Genomic DNA, 16920 nt, shown 5'->3' with positions numbered 1-16920 from the left:
TCATGTGATTTATGGCATTACATTTAATGATTTCTATGTTTTACCATCCTTTCATTTCTGGAATGAAAATCATGGTGAATGATCTTTTTTTTTATGTGTTCCTAAATTCTATTTGCAATAACTTTATTTATATTTTTGTGTGTATATTCACCAGTGATATTAGTCTACAGTTTGGTTTATATTGTTGCTATTTTGTCTTTACCTGGCTTTGGTATCAGGGTAATAGTATGGAAAGAGAACTTCACAGTGTCCTTTCTTGTTCTATTTTGTGGAAGTTTGAGAAACAGTGAATCCATCTGGACCTCCATTCTTCCTAATTGGAAGGGTATTTTGTCCACTTCCATGTTATTGTTTATTATACTTTCATTCAAGTTGTTTATCTTACCTTGGGTTAATTTTTTGGCTAGTTACATTAATCTAGAAAGTCATCTGTCTTTTATATTTTCATATTACTTGGAATACAAGTTTTCAAGATATGTTCTAATGATTTTATGAATTTATGAATTTTGTTATTATCTGTGGTAATCTCTTTTCTTCTTTAATGTTATTTGGGATTTTCTCTCTTTTTCCTTCGGTTAGTTTTGCTAAAGGTTTGTCAATATATAACCTTTTAAATAATTAATTTTCATGTTATTGATTATTTATATCATTTTGTTATTGTTTCCATTTCATTAATTTTTTCTCTGACCTTGATGGTTTCTTCTTTTTACTGACTCTGGGTTTGGATTGTCCTAAAGTGCATCATTAAGTTATTTATTTAGACCTCTCTGATTTCTTAATGTATGCATTACATATATGAACTTCCTTCTTACTGCTTCTTTTATTGTATCACATAGGCTTTGGTATGTTACACTTTAATTTTTACTCAGTTCTAGTATTTTTTTATTTCATTCTTAATTCCTTGGTTAACACATTTATCACTCTGTAGTATGTTGTTTAGTTTTCGTGATATGTATCTTTTCTGTAGTTTTTCTGCTATTGAATTCTAGCTGCATTCCATTATGGCTACATGGAGTATAAAACAGTATTTAAAAGGTCCTATATTTGTTAAAATGTGTTTTCTTTCTGCCCTATTCTAGAATTTGTCTTAGAATCAGTTTATTGTGCTGCAGAGAGGGGATGTTCAATAGATACCTAGTTCAGTTGATGTATGGTATGATTTAATTCTAATTGTTATGTTTATTTTTTTTAAGAATTACCAATCTCTTGGTACAAATGGAGAATTACATTACCAACTGTTATTGTGTTAGAATCAATCTGTGTTTCTCCAAATAGTAGTGGTTTCTTATGATATAAAGTGCACTGGTCTTTGTTGTATGTATCTTTAGAGTTGTAGTTTCCTCTCCAGGAATTTTTCCTTTAGATTGTAGGAAGTAAACTTATGTACTCTTCTGAGTACTTTTGATTTTAAGTTAACTTTGTCAGATATTAAGGAGAATTGTTCTTACTTGGCTTTTTGCTGTATTTGCTTGGGAAACCTTTTCTAACCCTTCACTATAAGGTCATTATTTGGTTTTGATGGGGAGATGTGTGGTTTGGAGACAAAAACAAAAAACAAAACAAAACAAAACAAAACAAAACAAAACAAAACAAACAGCAGATAAATTCCATTGTAGTTGCCCTTTACACTATTTTGTGGTTTCTTTCTTTTACCTCTTTTCCACTTTTCTTTTTATCTTTTATTTATTTATTTATTTATTTACACTCCAGATTGTATTCCCCCCTCCCCATCCACCCTCCAACTGTTCCATTTCCTATACCTCTTGTCCACCCTCCTGTCTCCACCAGGGTGTCCCCACCCCTACCCCCACCAACCTGACCTCTAAACTCCCTGGGGTCTCCAGTCTCCTTGAGGGTTAAGTGCATATTCTCTGACTGAACCCAGACCGGGCAGTCCCCTGCTATATATGTGTTGGGGGCCTCATACCAGCTGGTATATGCTGCCTGGCTGGAGGTCCAGTGTTTGAGAGATCTCTGGGGTCTATGTTAATTGAGACTGCTGGTCCTACAGTGTCGCCCTCCTCCTCAGCTTCTTCCAGCTTTCCCCTAATTCAGCTATAGGGGTCAGCAGCTTCTATTCATTGGTTGGGTGCAAATATCTGTATCTGACTCTGTCAGCTGCTTGTTGGGTCTTTCAGAGGGCAGTCATGATAGATCCCTTTTTGTGATCACTCCATAGCCTCAGGAATAGTGTCAGGCCTTGAGACCTCCTCTTGAGCTGGATCCCAATTTGGGCCTGTCGCTGGACCTTGTTTTCTTCAGGAACCTCTCCATTTCCATCCTTGCAGATCTTTCAGACAGGAACAATTATGGGTCAGAGTTTTCACTGTGGGATGGCAACTCCCTCTCTCACTTGAAGCCCTGTCTTCCTGCTGGAAGTGGGCCCTATAAGTTCCCTTTCACTACTGTCAGGCATTTCATCTAAGGTCCCTCCCTTTGAGTCCTGAGAGTCTCTCACTTTCCAGATCGCTGGTGCACTCTGGAGGGTTCCCCCTAACCTCCTACCACATGTTTCCATTCTTTCTGCTTGCCCTCGGGGCTTCAGTCCTTTTCCCTCACCCAATGCCAGATCAGGTTCCCCTCTACCCCTACATCTACTTTCCTTCCCAGATCTCTCCCTCCCTCCCTCCCCACTTGTGATTGCTTTCTTCTCCCTCCGAAGTGGGACTGAGGCATCCTCACTTTGGCCCTTCAGCTTGTTGACCTTTTTGAGTTCTGTGGACTGTATCTTGGGTATTCTGTCCTTTTGGGGAGCTAATATTCACTTATTGGTGAGTACATACTATGCATGTACTTTTGGGTCTGAGTTACCTCAGTTAGGATGATATGTTCTAGTTTCAACTATTTGCCTGCAAAACTCAGGATATCCTCATTCTTAATAGCTGAGTAGTATTCCATTGTGTAAATGAACCCCATTTTCTGTATCCATTCTTCTGTAGTGGGATATCTGGGTTATTTCCAGATTCTAGCTATCACAAACAAGGATGTTATGAACATAGTGGAACATGTGCCCCTGTGGCATGGTGGGGCATCTTTTGGGTATATTCCCAAGAGTGGTATAGCTGTATCTTTAGGTAGATATATTTCCAATTTTCTGAGGAACCTCCAGATTGATTTCCAGAGTGGTTGTACCAGTTGGCAATCCCACCAGCAATGGAGGAGTGTGCCTCTTTCTCCACATCCTGGCAAACATGTGTTGTCACCTGAGGTTTTGATCTTAGCAATTCTGATTGGTATAAGGTGTAATCTCAGGGTCGTTTTTGATTTGCATTTCTCTGATCCCTAAGAACTTCGAACATCTCTTTAGGTGCTTCCCCGCCATTTGAGATTCCTCAGTTGTGAATTCTCAGTTTAGTTCTCTACCCCATTTGACTCAGTTGTTTGGTTTTCTACTTTCAAACTCCCTAACACTAGGTAGGAGAGAAAGAAGGATAGAGGGAAAGGGGAGTATCATTATCATTAGACTACTTCCTGCTGATTAGAAGTGTGGAGTTCCTTGGGGCAAATTTAATTTTCACTGTCAGAATATCTAATTTCTCCTTCTTGTCTCTTTGTGCATGATTACAGCAATCAAGAGCAACCCAACAGCAACCCACAAACAACAAACAATAACTCCACCTCTCAAGGCTCTAACATTTTTATACCCTCTGAAGAGTTCCCAGAATTCCCAACATCACACACTTGCAGAAACTATCTGTAGCTGGCAAAATCATGCCCCTGTTAGAGCACAAGACAAATCATAGTCACCTTCTCTGAAGTTGCTCTATATCCCACACCTGGGATTGAAATGAAAACCCATTCCCATAAAATTTCTGTGTTTTTCTTTGAAAAGGTTCTGCCTGCATTTCCTTTCTTATTTTAAGCCATAAGTAGTGCTGTATTTAGTGGCAATTTATAAACAGAAACATTCTCAATTAACTAAGTACTTTTTGGATCAGTAACCAAGGTTTAAAGAAACCTCTCCTTTTCAACTCTAATCTTTATCAATTTTGATGGCATCTACAACTTTCCATTTCCTGTGGAAACATTAACAAACTTTTGCAGATTTCCATTCTGATATTAACACATTGTCATAAGCTGATTTAATTCCAGTTTTTTTCTATAACTCAATGGTTTTCTGATGCTTTTTGTCTTTTTGTACTTTTTGATGTGGGGCCTCAAGCCAGGCCACCAAAACCATTTCCTGATGGTAAGAAATTGCCTTGTACCTACACTTGAACCTACACTGATGTGTGGTAGCACTTATCACATCACCTGGACACCTCTTAAAACCTAGGCCTTCTTTCTGGTTTATATTTAGAAAGAACATTATACTAAAACTGGCTTGTTCACTTCTCTGGCTCAAAGTACTGTATTTCTCAGTTAATATACCAGGTGTTTTGAGATCTGAGACTTTTAGTGACTTGGTCACAGTCTCTTTGTAAGTGACCAAATTTCCCACAATTGAAGCACTGAGCTTTGTGATATCTGAGACCTTTAGCTGTAGCTTGACCTATGATATTAGCATGGTATATGTGAAAAATTCAACACTGGTAATCTCCTTACCCATTCATCTGTAGTCATTGCCTGAACCCAATAATATTTTTACATTCAGTATTCACATTTTCATATGCCAAGGTCTCCATCAGCATCTGTCTTGTGTTAGGGCCTGACATAGCTTTGTTCACAGCTGAGACTAATCTTTTTAAGAAACCAGTGAAAGCTTCTCCAGAGACTTGTATAAACTCCGTTAATCAGGTGGATCTTTTATCAAGCTTTTAAACGTTGTTCCAAGCTCTTAAAGATGCTAATCAACCTTGTTCTATAGTAGCATCATCAAATTGAATCTGTTCTTGTATATCAGAGTACCACTCTTTGCCCAGAAACAGATCTTTTAATATACTCATTCCTCTTGCTCTGTTTCTCTGTTGAATATTCACAGCTATTCCCCTCCACCATGTTAACCATTGCAATTGTGGACCAGCTTCTAGAACAGCTATCACCAATTTCTTCCAGTCTTGGGGAATAATTCCTTTTGAGTATCGCAGTTATTCAGAATTTGTTTCACTTAAGATAAATGGATCCGAGACAACTGGCCACCTTCCTGGTGAGTGCACAGGGATCCGCCAGCCCAAGAGGTTTGTGCCTCAGGCCCTGGCGGCGCGAGTCTCCTTGGATCAAGGACTCCGCGGAGGGCAGGCTGCACGGGTGACGATGTGGAATACAGAGGCCAGCCATTTCTGGGAAGGCGAGAGCCAGAGAGCTTCTGAGGCGGCGCCATCTTCGGCTCCAGACAACTGGCCAACTTCCTGGCGAGAGCCACAGAACTTCTGAGGCAGCGCCACCTTCGGCTCCAGACAACCGACCACCTTCCTGGAGAGAGCCACAGAGCTTCTGAGGCGGCGCCATCTTTGGCTCCAGACAACCGGCCACCTTCCTGGTGAGTGCACAGGGATCCGCCAGCCCGAGAGGTTTGTGCCTCAGGCCCTGGCGGCAGGAGTCTCCTTGGCTCCAGGACTCCGCAGAGGGCAGGCTTCACGGGTGACAGTGTGGAATACAGAGGCCAGCCATTTCTGGGAAGGCGAGAGCCAGAGAGCTTCTGAGGCGGCGCCATCTTCGGCTCCAGAAAACCGGCCACCTTCCTGGCCAAAGCAACACAGCTTCTGGGAAAGATCCTGTTTTGGGCCTTCATCTTCAGCCAGGAGGAGGTCCAAACACCAGATAACTGTGCACCTTCCCTGAAAGAGGAGAGCTTGCCTGCAGAGACTGCTCTGACCACTGAAACTCAGAGGAGAGAGCTAGTCTCCCACGTCTGCTGATAGTAACAAAAGCAACAGAGGAACAATCTCTAAACAAAGACAACTATAACAACTAACTCCAGAGATTGCCAGATGGTGAAAGGTAAACGTAAGAATCCTACTAACAGGAACCAAGACCACTCACCATCATCAGAACCCAGCACTCCCACTTCGCCCAGTCCAGGACATCCTAACACACCTGAAAAGGTAGACCTGGATTTAAAAGCATTTCTCATGATGATGGTAGAGGACATAAAGAAGGAATTTAATAACTCACTTAAGGAAATACAGGAGAACACTGCTAAAGAGATACAAGTCCTTAAAGAAAAACAGGAAAACACAACCAAACAGGTAGAAGTCCTTACAGAAAAACAGGAAAACACATCGAAACAGGTGATAGAAATGAACAAAACCATACTAGACCTAAAAAGGGAAGTAGACACAATAAAAAAAACCCAAAGTGAGGCAACGCTGGAGATAGAAACCCTAGGAAAAAAATCTGGAACCATAGATGCCAGCATCAGTAACAGAATACAAGAGATGGAAGAGAGAATCTCAGGTGCAGAAGACTCCATAGAGAACATCGGCACAACAATCAAAGAAAATGGAAAATGCAAAAAGATCCTAACTCAAAACATCCAGGAAATCCAGGACAATATGAGAAGAACAAACCTACGCATAATAGGAGTGGATGAGAATGAAGATTTTCAACTCAAAGGACCAGCAAACATCTTCAACAAAATTATTGAAGAAAACTTCCCAAATCTAAAGAAAGAGATGCCCAGGAACATACAAGAAGCCTACAGAACTCCAAATAGACTGGACCAGAAAAGAAATTCCTCCCGACACATAATAATCAGAACATCAAATGCACTAAATAGAGATAGAATACTAAAAGCAGTAAGGGAAAAAGGTCAAGTAACATATAAAGGCAAGCCTATCAGAATTACACCAGATTTTTCATCAGAGACTATGAAAGCCAGAAGAACCTGGACAGATGTTATACAGATACTAAGAGAACACAAATTCCAGCCCAGGCTACTATACCCAGCCAAACTCTCAATTACCATAGATGGAGAAACCAAAGTATTCCACGACAAAACTAAATTCACCCATTATCTCTCCACAAATCCAGCCCTTCAAAGGATAATAACAGAAAAAAACCAATACAAGGACGGGAACCACGCCCTAGAAAAAACAAGAAGATAATCCCTCAACAAAACTAAAAGAAGACAGCCACAAGAACAGAATGCCAACTTTAACAACAAAAATAACAGGAAGCAACAATTACTTTTCCTTAATATCTCTTAATATCAATGGTCTCAACTCCCCAATAAAAAGACATAGACTAACAGACTGGCTACACAAACAGGACCCAACATTCTGCTGCTTACAGGAAACCCATCTCAGGGAAAAAGACAGACACTACCTCAGAGTGAAAGGCTGGAAAACAATTTTCCAAGCAAATGGTCTGAAGAAACAAGCTGGAGTAGTCATTTTAATATCGGATAAAATCGACTTCCAACCCAAAGTTATCAAAAAAGACAAGGAGGGACACTTCATACTCATCAAAGGTAAAAACTTCCAAGAGGAACTCACAATTCTGAATATCTACGCTCCAAATGCAAGGGCAGCCACATTCATTAAAGACACCTTAGTAAAGCTCAAAGCACACGTTGCACCTCACACAATAATAGTGGGAGACTTCAACACACCACTTTCATCAATGGACAGATCGTGGAAACAGAAACTAAACAGGGACACAGTGAAACTAACAGAAGTTATGAAACAAATGGACCTGACAGATATCTACAGAACATTTTATCCTAAAACAAAAGGATATACCTTCTTCTCAGCACCTCACGGGACCTTCTCCAAAATTGACCATATAATTGGTCACAAAACAGGCCTCAAAAGATACAAAAATATTGAAATTGTCCCATGTATCCTATCAGACCACCATGGCCTAAGACTGATTTTCAATAACAACAATAAAAAAGGGAAAGCCAACAACACTCTTCTCAATGATACCTTGGTCAAGGAAGGAATAAAGAAAGAAATTAAAGACTTTTTAGAGTTTAATGAAAATGAAGCCACAACGTACCCAAACCTATGGGACACAATGAAAGCATTTCTAAGAGGGAAACTCATAGCTCTGAGTGCCACCAAGAAGAAACGGGAGAGAGCACATACTAGCAGCTTGACAACACATCTAAAAGCTCTAGAAAAAAAGGAAGCAAATTCACCCAAGAGGAGTAGACGGCAGGAAATAATCAAACTCAGGGGTGAAATCAACCAAGTGGAAACAAGAAGAACTATTCAAAGAATTAACCAAACGAGGAGTTGGTTCTTTGAGAAAATCAACAAGATAGATAAACCCTTAGCTAGACTCACTAAAGGGCACAGGGACAAAATCCTAATTAACAAAATCAGAAATGAAAAGGGAGACATAACAACAGATCCTGAAGAAATCCAAAACACCATCAGATCCTTCTACAAAAGGCTATACTCAACAAAACTGGAAAACCTGGACGAAATGGACAAATTTCTGGACAGATACCATGTACCAAAGTTGAATCAGGATCAAGTTGACCATCTAAACAGTCCCATATCACCTAAAGAAATAGAAGTAGTTATTAATAGTCTCCCAGCCAAAAAAAGCCCAGGACCAGATGGGTTTAGTGCAGAGTTCTATCAGACCTTCAAAGAAGATCTAATTCCAGTTCTGCACAAACTATTTCACAAAATAGAAGTAGAAGGTACTCTACCCAACTCATTTTATGAAGCCACTATTACTCTGATACCTAAACCACAGAAAGACCCAACAAAGATAGAGAACATCAGACCAATTTCTCTTATGAATATCGATGCAAAAATCCTCAATAAAATTCTCGCTAACCGAATCCAAGAACATATTAAAGCAATCATCCATCCTGACCAAATAGGTTTTATTCCAGGTATGCAGGGATGGTTTAATATACGAAAATCCATCAATGTAATCCATTATATAAACAAACTCAAAGACAAAAACCACATGATCATCTCGTTAGATGCAGAAAAAGCATTTGACAAGATCCAACACCCATTCATGATAAAAGTTTTGGAAAGATCAGGAATTCAAGGCCCATACCTAAACATGATAAAAGCAATCTACAGCAAACCAGTAGCCAACATCAAAGTAAATGGAGAGAAGCTGGAAGCAATCCCACTAAAATCAGGGACTAGACAAGGCTGCCCACTTTCTCCCTACCTTTTCAACATAGTACTTGAAGTATTAGCCAGAGCAATTCGACAACAAAAGGAGATCAAGGGGATACAAATTGGAAAAGAGGAAGTCAAAATATCACTTTTTGCAGATGATATGATAGTATATATAAGTGACCCTAAAAATTCTACCAGAGAACTCCTAAGCCTGATAAACAGCTTCGGTGAAGTAGCTGGATATAAAATAAACTCAAACAAGTCAATAGCCTTTCGTTATACAAAGAATAAACAGGCTGAGAATGAAATTAGGGAAACAACACCCTTCTCAATAGTCACAAATAATATAAAATACCTTGGCGTGACTCTAACTAAGGAAGTGAAAGATCTGTATGATAAAAACTTCAAATCTCTGAAGAAAGAAATTAAAGAAGATCTCAGAAGATGGAAAGATCTCCCATGCTCATGGATTGGCAGGATCAACATTGTAAAAATGGCTATCTTGCCAAAAGCAATCTACAGATTCAATGCAATCCCCATCAAAATTCCAACTCAAGTCTTCAACGAATTAGAAGGAGCAATTTGCAAATTCATCTGGAATAACAAAAAACCTAGGATAGCAAAAAGTCTTCTCAAGGATAAAAGAACCTCTGCTGGAATCACCATGCCTGACCTAAAGCTTTACTACAGAGCAATTGTGATTAAAAACTGCATGGTACTGGTATAGAGACAGACAAGTAGACCAATGGAATAGAATTGAGGACCCAGAAATGAACCCACACACCTATGGTCACTTGATCTTCGACAAGGGAGCTAAAACCATCCAGTGGAAGAAAGACAGCATTTTCAACAATTGGTGCTGGCACAACTGGTTGTTATCATGTAGAAGAATGCAAATTGATCCATACTTATCTCCTTGTACTAAGGTCAAATCTAAGTGGATCAAGGAACTTCACATAAAACCAGAGACACTGAAACTTATAGAGGAGAAAGTGGGGAAAAGCTTTGAAGATATGGGCACAGGGGAAAAATTCCTGAACAGAAGAATAATGGCTTGTACTGTAAGATCGAGAATTGACAAATGGGACCTAATGAAACTCCAAAGTTTCTGCAAGGCAAAAGACACTGTCAGTAAGACAAAAAGACCACCAACAGATTGGGAAAGGATCATTACCTATCCTAAATCAGATAGGGGACTAATATCCAACATATATAAAGAACTCAAGAAGGTGGACTTCAGAAAATCAAATAACCCCATTAAAAAATGGGGCTCAGAACTGAACAAAGAATTCTCACCTGAGGAATACCGAATGGCAGAGAAACACCTGAAAAAATGTTCAACATCCTTAATCATCAGGGAAATGCAAATCAAAACAACCCTGAGATTCCACCTCACACCAGTCAGAATGGCTAAGATCAAAAATTCAGGTGACAGCAGATGCTGGCGTGGATGTGGAGAAAGAGGAACACTCCTCCATTGTTGGTGGGATTGCAGGCTTGTACAACCACTCTGGAAATCAGTCTGGCGGTTCCTCAGAAAATTGGACATAGTACTACCGGAGGATCTAGCAATACCTCTCCTGGGCATATATCCAGAAGATGCCCCAACGGGTAAGAAGGACACATGCTCCACTATGTTCATAGCAGCCTTATTTATAATAGCCAGAAGCTGGAAAGAACCCAGATGCCCCTCAACAGAGGAATGGATACAGAAAATGTGGTACATCTACGCAATGGAGTACTACTCAGCTATTAAAAAGAACGAATTTATGAAATTCCTAGCCAAATGGATGGTCCTGGAGGGCATCATCCTGAGTGAGGTAACACATTCACAAAGAAACTCACACCACATGTACTCACTGATAAGTGGATATTAGCCCCAAACCTAGGATACCCAAGATATAAGATACAATTTGCTAAACACATGAAACTCAAGAAGAATGAAGACTGAAGTGTGGACACTATGCCCCTCCTTAGAATTGGGAAAAAAACACCCATGGAAGGAGTTACAGAGACAAAGTTTGGAGCTGAGATGAAAGGATGGACCATGTAGAGACTGCCAGATCCAGGGATCCACCCCATAATCAGCATCCAAACGCTGACACCATTGCATACACTAGCAAGATTTTATCGAAAGGACCCAGATGTAGCTGTCTCTTGTGTGACTATGCCGGGGCCTAGCAAACACAGAAGTGGGTGCTCACAGTCAGCTAATGGATGGATCACAGGGCTCCCAATGGAGGAGCTAGAGAAAGTAGCCAAGGAACTAAAGGGATCTGCAACCCTATAGGTGGAACAACATTATGAACTAACCAGTACCCCGGAGCTCTTGACTCTAGCTGCATATATATCAAAGGATGGCCTAGTCGGCCATCACTGGAAAGAGAGGCCCATTGGACTTGCAAACTTTATATGCCCCAGTACAGGGGAACGCCAGGGCCAAAAAGGGGGAGTGGGTGGGCAGGGGATTGGGGGTGGGTGGGTATGGGGGACTTTTGGTATAGCATTGGAAATGTAAATGAGCTAAATACCTAATAAAAAATGGAAAAAAAAACTCAAAAAAAAAAACTTCTCAAGTTATATAAAAGAGAGATACAAAACATTCAAATTGGGACTTCAATTATATATGGAAAATAAGAGATTATTGATTGAAGTTGAAAGTTCCTTTGTAACTTGTAATAAATATGATACCAGAAAAAAAAAGATAAATGGATCCAATAAGAAATCACAGTCTTTTTAAATCACCTTAGATTTACCTATAGGCTGCTATCCTATATTGTCATAACTTGTTCAACCCTACTAGTAGACATATGCTGTAGAATTACTGGGAAAGCTAATGGTGCTAATCATGTTCCCAGGCTGCTCTCCACTATCTCTAGTGGTGTACTTGGTTTGAGACTAGCCCTTTATTTCTAAATAGTATGTTTCAGCTTTTCTCTAACCAGACTGTCCTGTGATGGCACAGTTTCTTCCCCTCTTTCCTCCTCTGGAAAGCTTCTGTTCATGGAAACTGAGCCCTTTTCTGCTCCCTTTTCTGGCCCTACTCACCTCCCAAGTGCTTCCACCCCCACCTGCTATTTTTCCTGTTGCACAGCCAACTGCAACACCTTCAGAAATAAGAGAGTTGGGTAAAACATTTTATTTCTTCATTTCAGGCATTTTTTGTTATTGTTTCTTTGGTTCCTCCAATTCAACCTGCATTTTTCCCCAAATGCTTAGCCATTCTCTCTCTCTCTCTCTCTCTCTCTCTCTCTCTCTCTCTGATAGACTATAGGAAGAAAAAGGAAAAACAAAACAAAAAAAAATCCCCTCTGGGAGAAAAGTGGGGTATAACCAACAGAAGTAGTGGCAATAATTTTTTTTGCCTGGCATCTTGAAAAAAATGTCCATTCCTTCATGCCCTGCCATTTACTCTACAACATTTGAAATTTCTTATTCTGCCCAGTCCCTTGTCTGGGTGCCACTTATATTTGGATTTAGCTACTTTCTAGGTTTTTCTTTTATCTTTTTTCTTTCCTCTTCTTTTACCCTTTCAATCCCCTAACACTAGAACACTAGATAGAAGAGAAATAAAGAAGGAAAGAAGGATATGAGAGAGAGAGAGAGAGAGAGAGAGAGAGAGAGAGAGAGAGAGAGAGAGAGAGAATAATGGGGGCAACAATATTGTTAGATTACTTCCTGTCCAGTTACTTGGGGCAAGTTCTTTGCCATCTGGCTTTGTAATTTCCTCTTATCTCTTTGCACACAACTACAGCAACCAACAGCAACCCACCAACAAACAATAAATCCCCCACTTCTCAAGGCCCTAATACTTATATACCCTCTGAAGCGACCCCAGAATTACAAATGTCACACACTAATAGAAACTACTTGTGGCTGGCAAAATCACACCTCTGCTAGAGCATGAAACAAATCATAGTCGCCTACAGTGAAACAGCCCTATACCCTACACCTGGTAAAACCAAAACATATTACTATAATATTTGTGATTTTTAAGGAAACCAAAATTCTTACTAAATCCCATTTTTAGTACAATCTGCTGTGCTTTGGTTGTGTATTTGGCAAATTAGTAACCAAAGTTATAATTAAGAGGTATGTATTAAATCCTGTCATTTTGTTCATCTTGTAGTATTTGATGTCTCCTGTTCCTATTCTTTAACTACTCATGTACTGTAGTTTATTATTTCCCACAGTGCATCTTTCCATTCAGACTATGAAATTCCTTCAGGCATCATCAATTGCATTGTTTTTATGTTCATCAATTCATTCAGACTGGTTTTTAACCCTTTAAAGTTCTTATTCCTCCCTTTATTGTGACAAATAATTTGCTGGATATAGTAAAGTGAGTTGGCAATTGTTTTCTTTCAGCACTGGGAACTCATCATCCCATAGACTCCTGGATATTAGGATTCCTGTTGAGACTTTTACTGTAGTTATGTTGGATTTTCTCTTATATGTCATTGATGCTTCTCTCTTGTAGCTTGTAATGTTTTCCTTTCTTCTGTATAATTAGTGTTCTAACTACAATATGACATGGAATATTTTCTCCTGGCATTATCCTGCTTCATGATGACAATATCTTCCTCTAATTCTGCTGATTTTGTCTTTTAATCATGTTACCAGTAATTCCTATGCTTTTTATAACAAAATATTTGATTTTGTATATATGTGTGTGTGTGTGTGTGTGTGTGTGTGTGTGTGTGTGTGTGTGTGTGTTAAGTACACATGAGTGCAGGTGCCCATAGAGGCTAGAATAAGACATTCAATCCCCTGAACTGGAGTTATAGGCAGTCATGAAATAACTTAGATGGGTTCTGGGAATTAGCCTGACTCTCTGGACGCCAGGAAGCATTTTTAAACCACTGAGTAATCTTTCTAGTCACATCCATATTTTCTTCTTATTTGTTGTATCATTGTTGATGTTTGAATGTTCTAATTTATTCATCATGCCTTTTGTTCCAGATAGTGTCTTCTACTTATTCTAGTTTGTTGGTGAGGCTTTCTTGTATGTGGTGTATGTATATGTACAAGTATGTTGAAGGTGCAATCATGCCATGGCATGAATGTGCAGTTCAGAGGATAACCTCAGGTTGTACACTTTGAAAGAAGTTGCCTTGTTTGATGCTGTATTGTTTTACCTACAATCCCCATCTTATAGAAGCCCTGAGTATACAGACCTGTACTACCACACCTAAGTATGTGGGTTCTTGGGGACTTGAACTCAGGTCATCATGCAGGTGTGACAGATGCTTTACCTACAGAGCCATTATTCTGCCCCCCTCTTGAGGCTTTTCTACTAAGTTGTATTCTTCCCCACCCCAGCCCTCATTTTCTCTTCTTTTCAAGAGAGGGGATGAGTTACTGCATTTTTTTTTATTTCTAAAATTTGATTTTGATTGTTCTCAGTATTTCTCTCCATATCAATATCATGTTTCATGGCTTACATTGTTTTTGTTATTTTATTCACTTGTATAATCTTTGCATTGATTTAGGAGTTTATTTGTATCCTCTTTTCTTTCACTGAATATTATTAGGACTATTCTTTTAAATTCCTTACTGATTTCATCTTATTCCTTCTCTTTGTTGACAGTACTGTAGAATTTGAATGAGAGCGAGATATGTTGTCTTGATTTTTTTATGATTGTCATGTTACTGTGCTGAGGACTATGTTTCTAGGGTTATATCATTGGTTAGATTTGTTTTCATTGTTATATTCTCTTTTATTTTTTTATTGAAATATTTGTAATATATAACTAGTGTTAGGTTATAGTTGAGGGGTGTGGTCATGGTTCAGAAATTAAACTCTCAGTCTGTGTGCTCAGGACACTTGACAAGACACCTTTGTGGGAACTAAAAACGGGGTCCTGGGGAAGAGAGGAAGTATTGACTCACGCCCCACCAGAGTTCTACCTGTGCTCTGGACAGGTGGATGCGGGAGGGCTGCCAGACTCTTTCCACTCAGCCCTGGGTTATCATCCAAGCCTCTGACCCACTCTTGGGAGGGGGGGAGACAAGGGGCAGCCCAACCTGGGAGCCCGGGACTACTTTCCTAAAGTCCTGGGGTTATAGGAGAGAGAAGAGGGAAGAGAGGTTCCCAGACTGGAGAGAGAGAGAGCGTGGTCAATCTTGAGCAGAGACTGTCTATGGAATTAGAGCTTTATTATAGAAAAGCAGGGAGAAAGAGAGAAGGTAGAAAAGATAGAGAGAAAAGGCTAGAGAGAAAAAGAGAGTAAGAGGGAGAGAGTGAGAGGAGAGAGGAGAGGAGAAGACAAAAAGAGAGGAGAGAAGAGTGAGAGAAGTGAGAAGTAAAAGAACAAAGGAATGAGAGAGGAGTAAGAGAGGAGAGAAGACAAAGAAAGGGGAGTGAGTAGTAAGAGAGAGATGAGTAAGAGAGTGAGGGGGGCCAAGAAGCCCCTCTTATGGTCTTTACTGTTGCTAGGTAACTGGGGAGGAGTTTAGCCTGAAGGTCAGAAGCTTGGGAAATTGCCTATGTGACTTCTAGCCATGCTTCTCTTGTGGGAGTTGTGCGGGGTGGTGGTAACTTAGGCAGGAGACAAGTTCCAGGAGCATGAGGAAATGCCTACCATGTCATGTAGGTGAATTATCACCCTCCTGGGGTTCAGACCTCAGCTCAACTGGAGACCAGCCTGTCTGTGCATAGCCCAATGCCCCACAACCTTTATTGTTCCTAGAGTAGAATGTTTACTTTTAGATTGAGTTTTTGGCACAACTCATATGAACTAGAAGTGTTTTTCTGAGTTCTAACCCTGATATTCTCTGCAGTTCAGTAGTGCTACATCAGTGAAGAAAATGAAGGATGCTTAGTGAAGGTTCCAGTAACTTCAGCAGAATTCTCATATGGGAGACTCCCAGGATCACATTCAAGACCTATTGTTCTCTGTGAAAATATAGGGACAGTGGAACTACCTGGTCCCTTACAGGACCATCTTGACCACTGGTCAGGCCAGTTTTAGTTTTATAGTTGCATCTTCCTGCAGCCATACTTGGAAGAACACTTTACCCATTGCCTATGTGGCTAAAGCAAACAAATATGATTGTCTAAAGAAAACTGAATACTTCCAAAAGTATCTTACGTTCTCCTTCAAAGATATATGAAAGAATACTCATTTGAGAATGTGCCCTTTTCTTTAAATCAACATCAGGTACTTCTCAAGCCGTGAGTCATTTGAAAACTGTGATGTTGAACTTACAGCACAGATGGCTACTCCAGGTGAAATGTTTGCCACATAAGGACATACTGATGGAATAGGGATCTTTGAGTTCACACAAATGAAATCTGCTTTGCATAAATGAAGCACAAAGGAGAACTTCAAAGGAAAAAGAGCAGGAACTCAGTAACAAAGCACTTAACACTCAGAGAACATAGTGGCAGCTGCACTTAGAGACACAGTAACGGCAGTAATCAGGAACACCATGGTAGGGGCACTCAGGGACACAGTAGCAGGAGCTAGTATGCCTTAAATGCTTGCTATTGTTTCTTAGAGCCAACGTACTCAATTTTTTTTTCATTTAACTATCACAAATAACCCACAAGACAAAGAAAACTTCATCAATTCTATGGGTCCTTGAGGAACTTAGAGGGCTTACCCAAGATGTGAGTTAAGCCCTACTCATTTCAGGTATTTAATGGAGCAAACCTGTTCCCATACTCCTTTGCTGCTAACTCTTGACTAACTGCTGTGTATGTACGCTGATAATTTTGCTACTCAATTTTTTCAAACACCCATAGAAAGAAACGGCACTTAGAAATGTCCAATAGATGTGAAGGTCGTTGATGCCCAGAGCCATTATTGCAACATCTCAGCATCCTGTATCTGATCTCCACTCCCCTTCGTGCTGACTATTCTACTCTGCACTATGGCATGATACCTCCAGTCTAAATTAAGTGATATTGTCAGAAAAGGGCAGGCTCTGCCATGAG

This window comes from Mus musculus, chromosome 2 (genome assembly GCF_000001635.26).
Source record: "Mus musculus strain C57BL/6J chromosome 2, GRCm38.p6 C57BL/6J".
NCBI classification, from domain to species: Eukaryota; Metazoa; Chordata; class Mammalia; order Rodentia; family Muridae; genus Mus; species Mus musculus.
Note: the sequence above shows the minus strand (reverse complement) of the source record.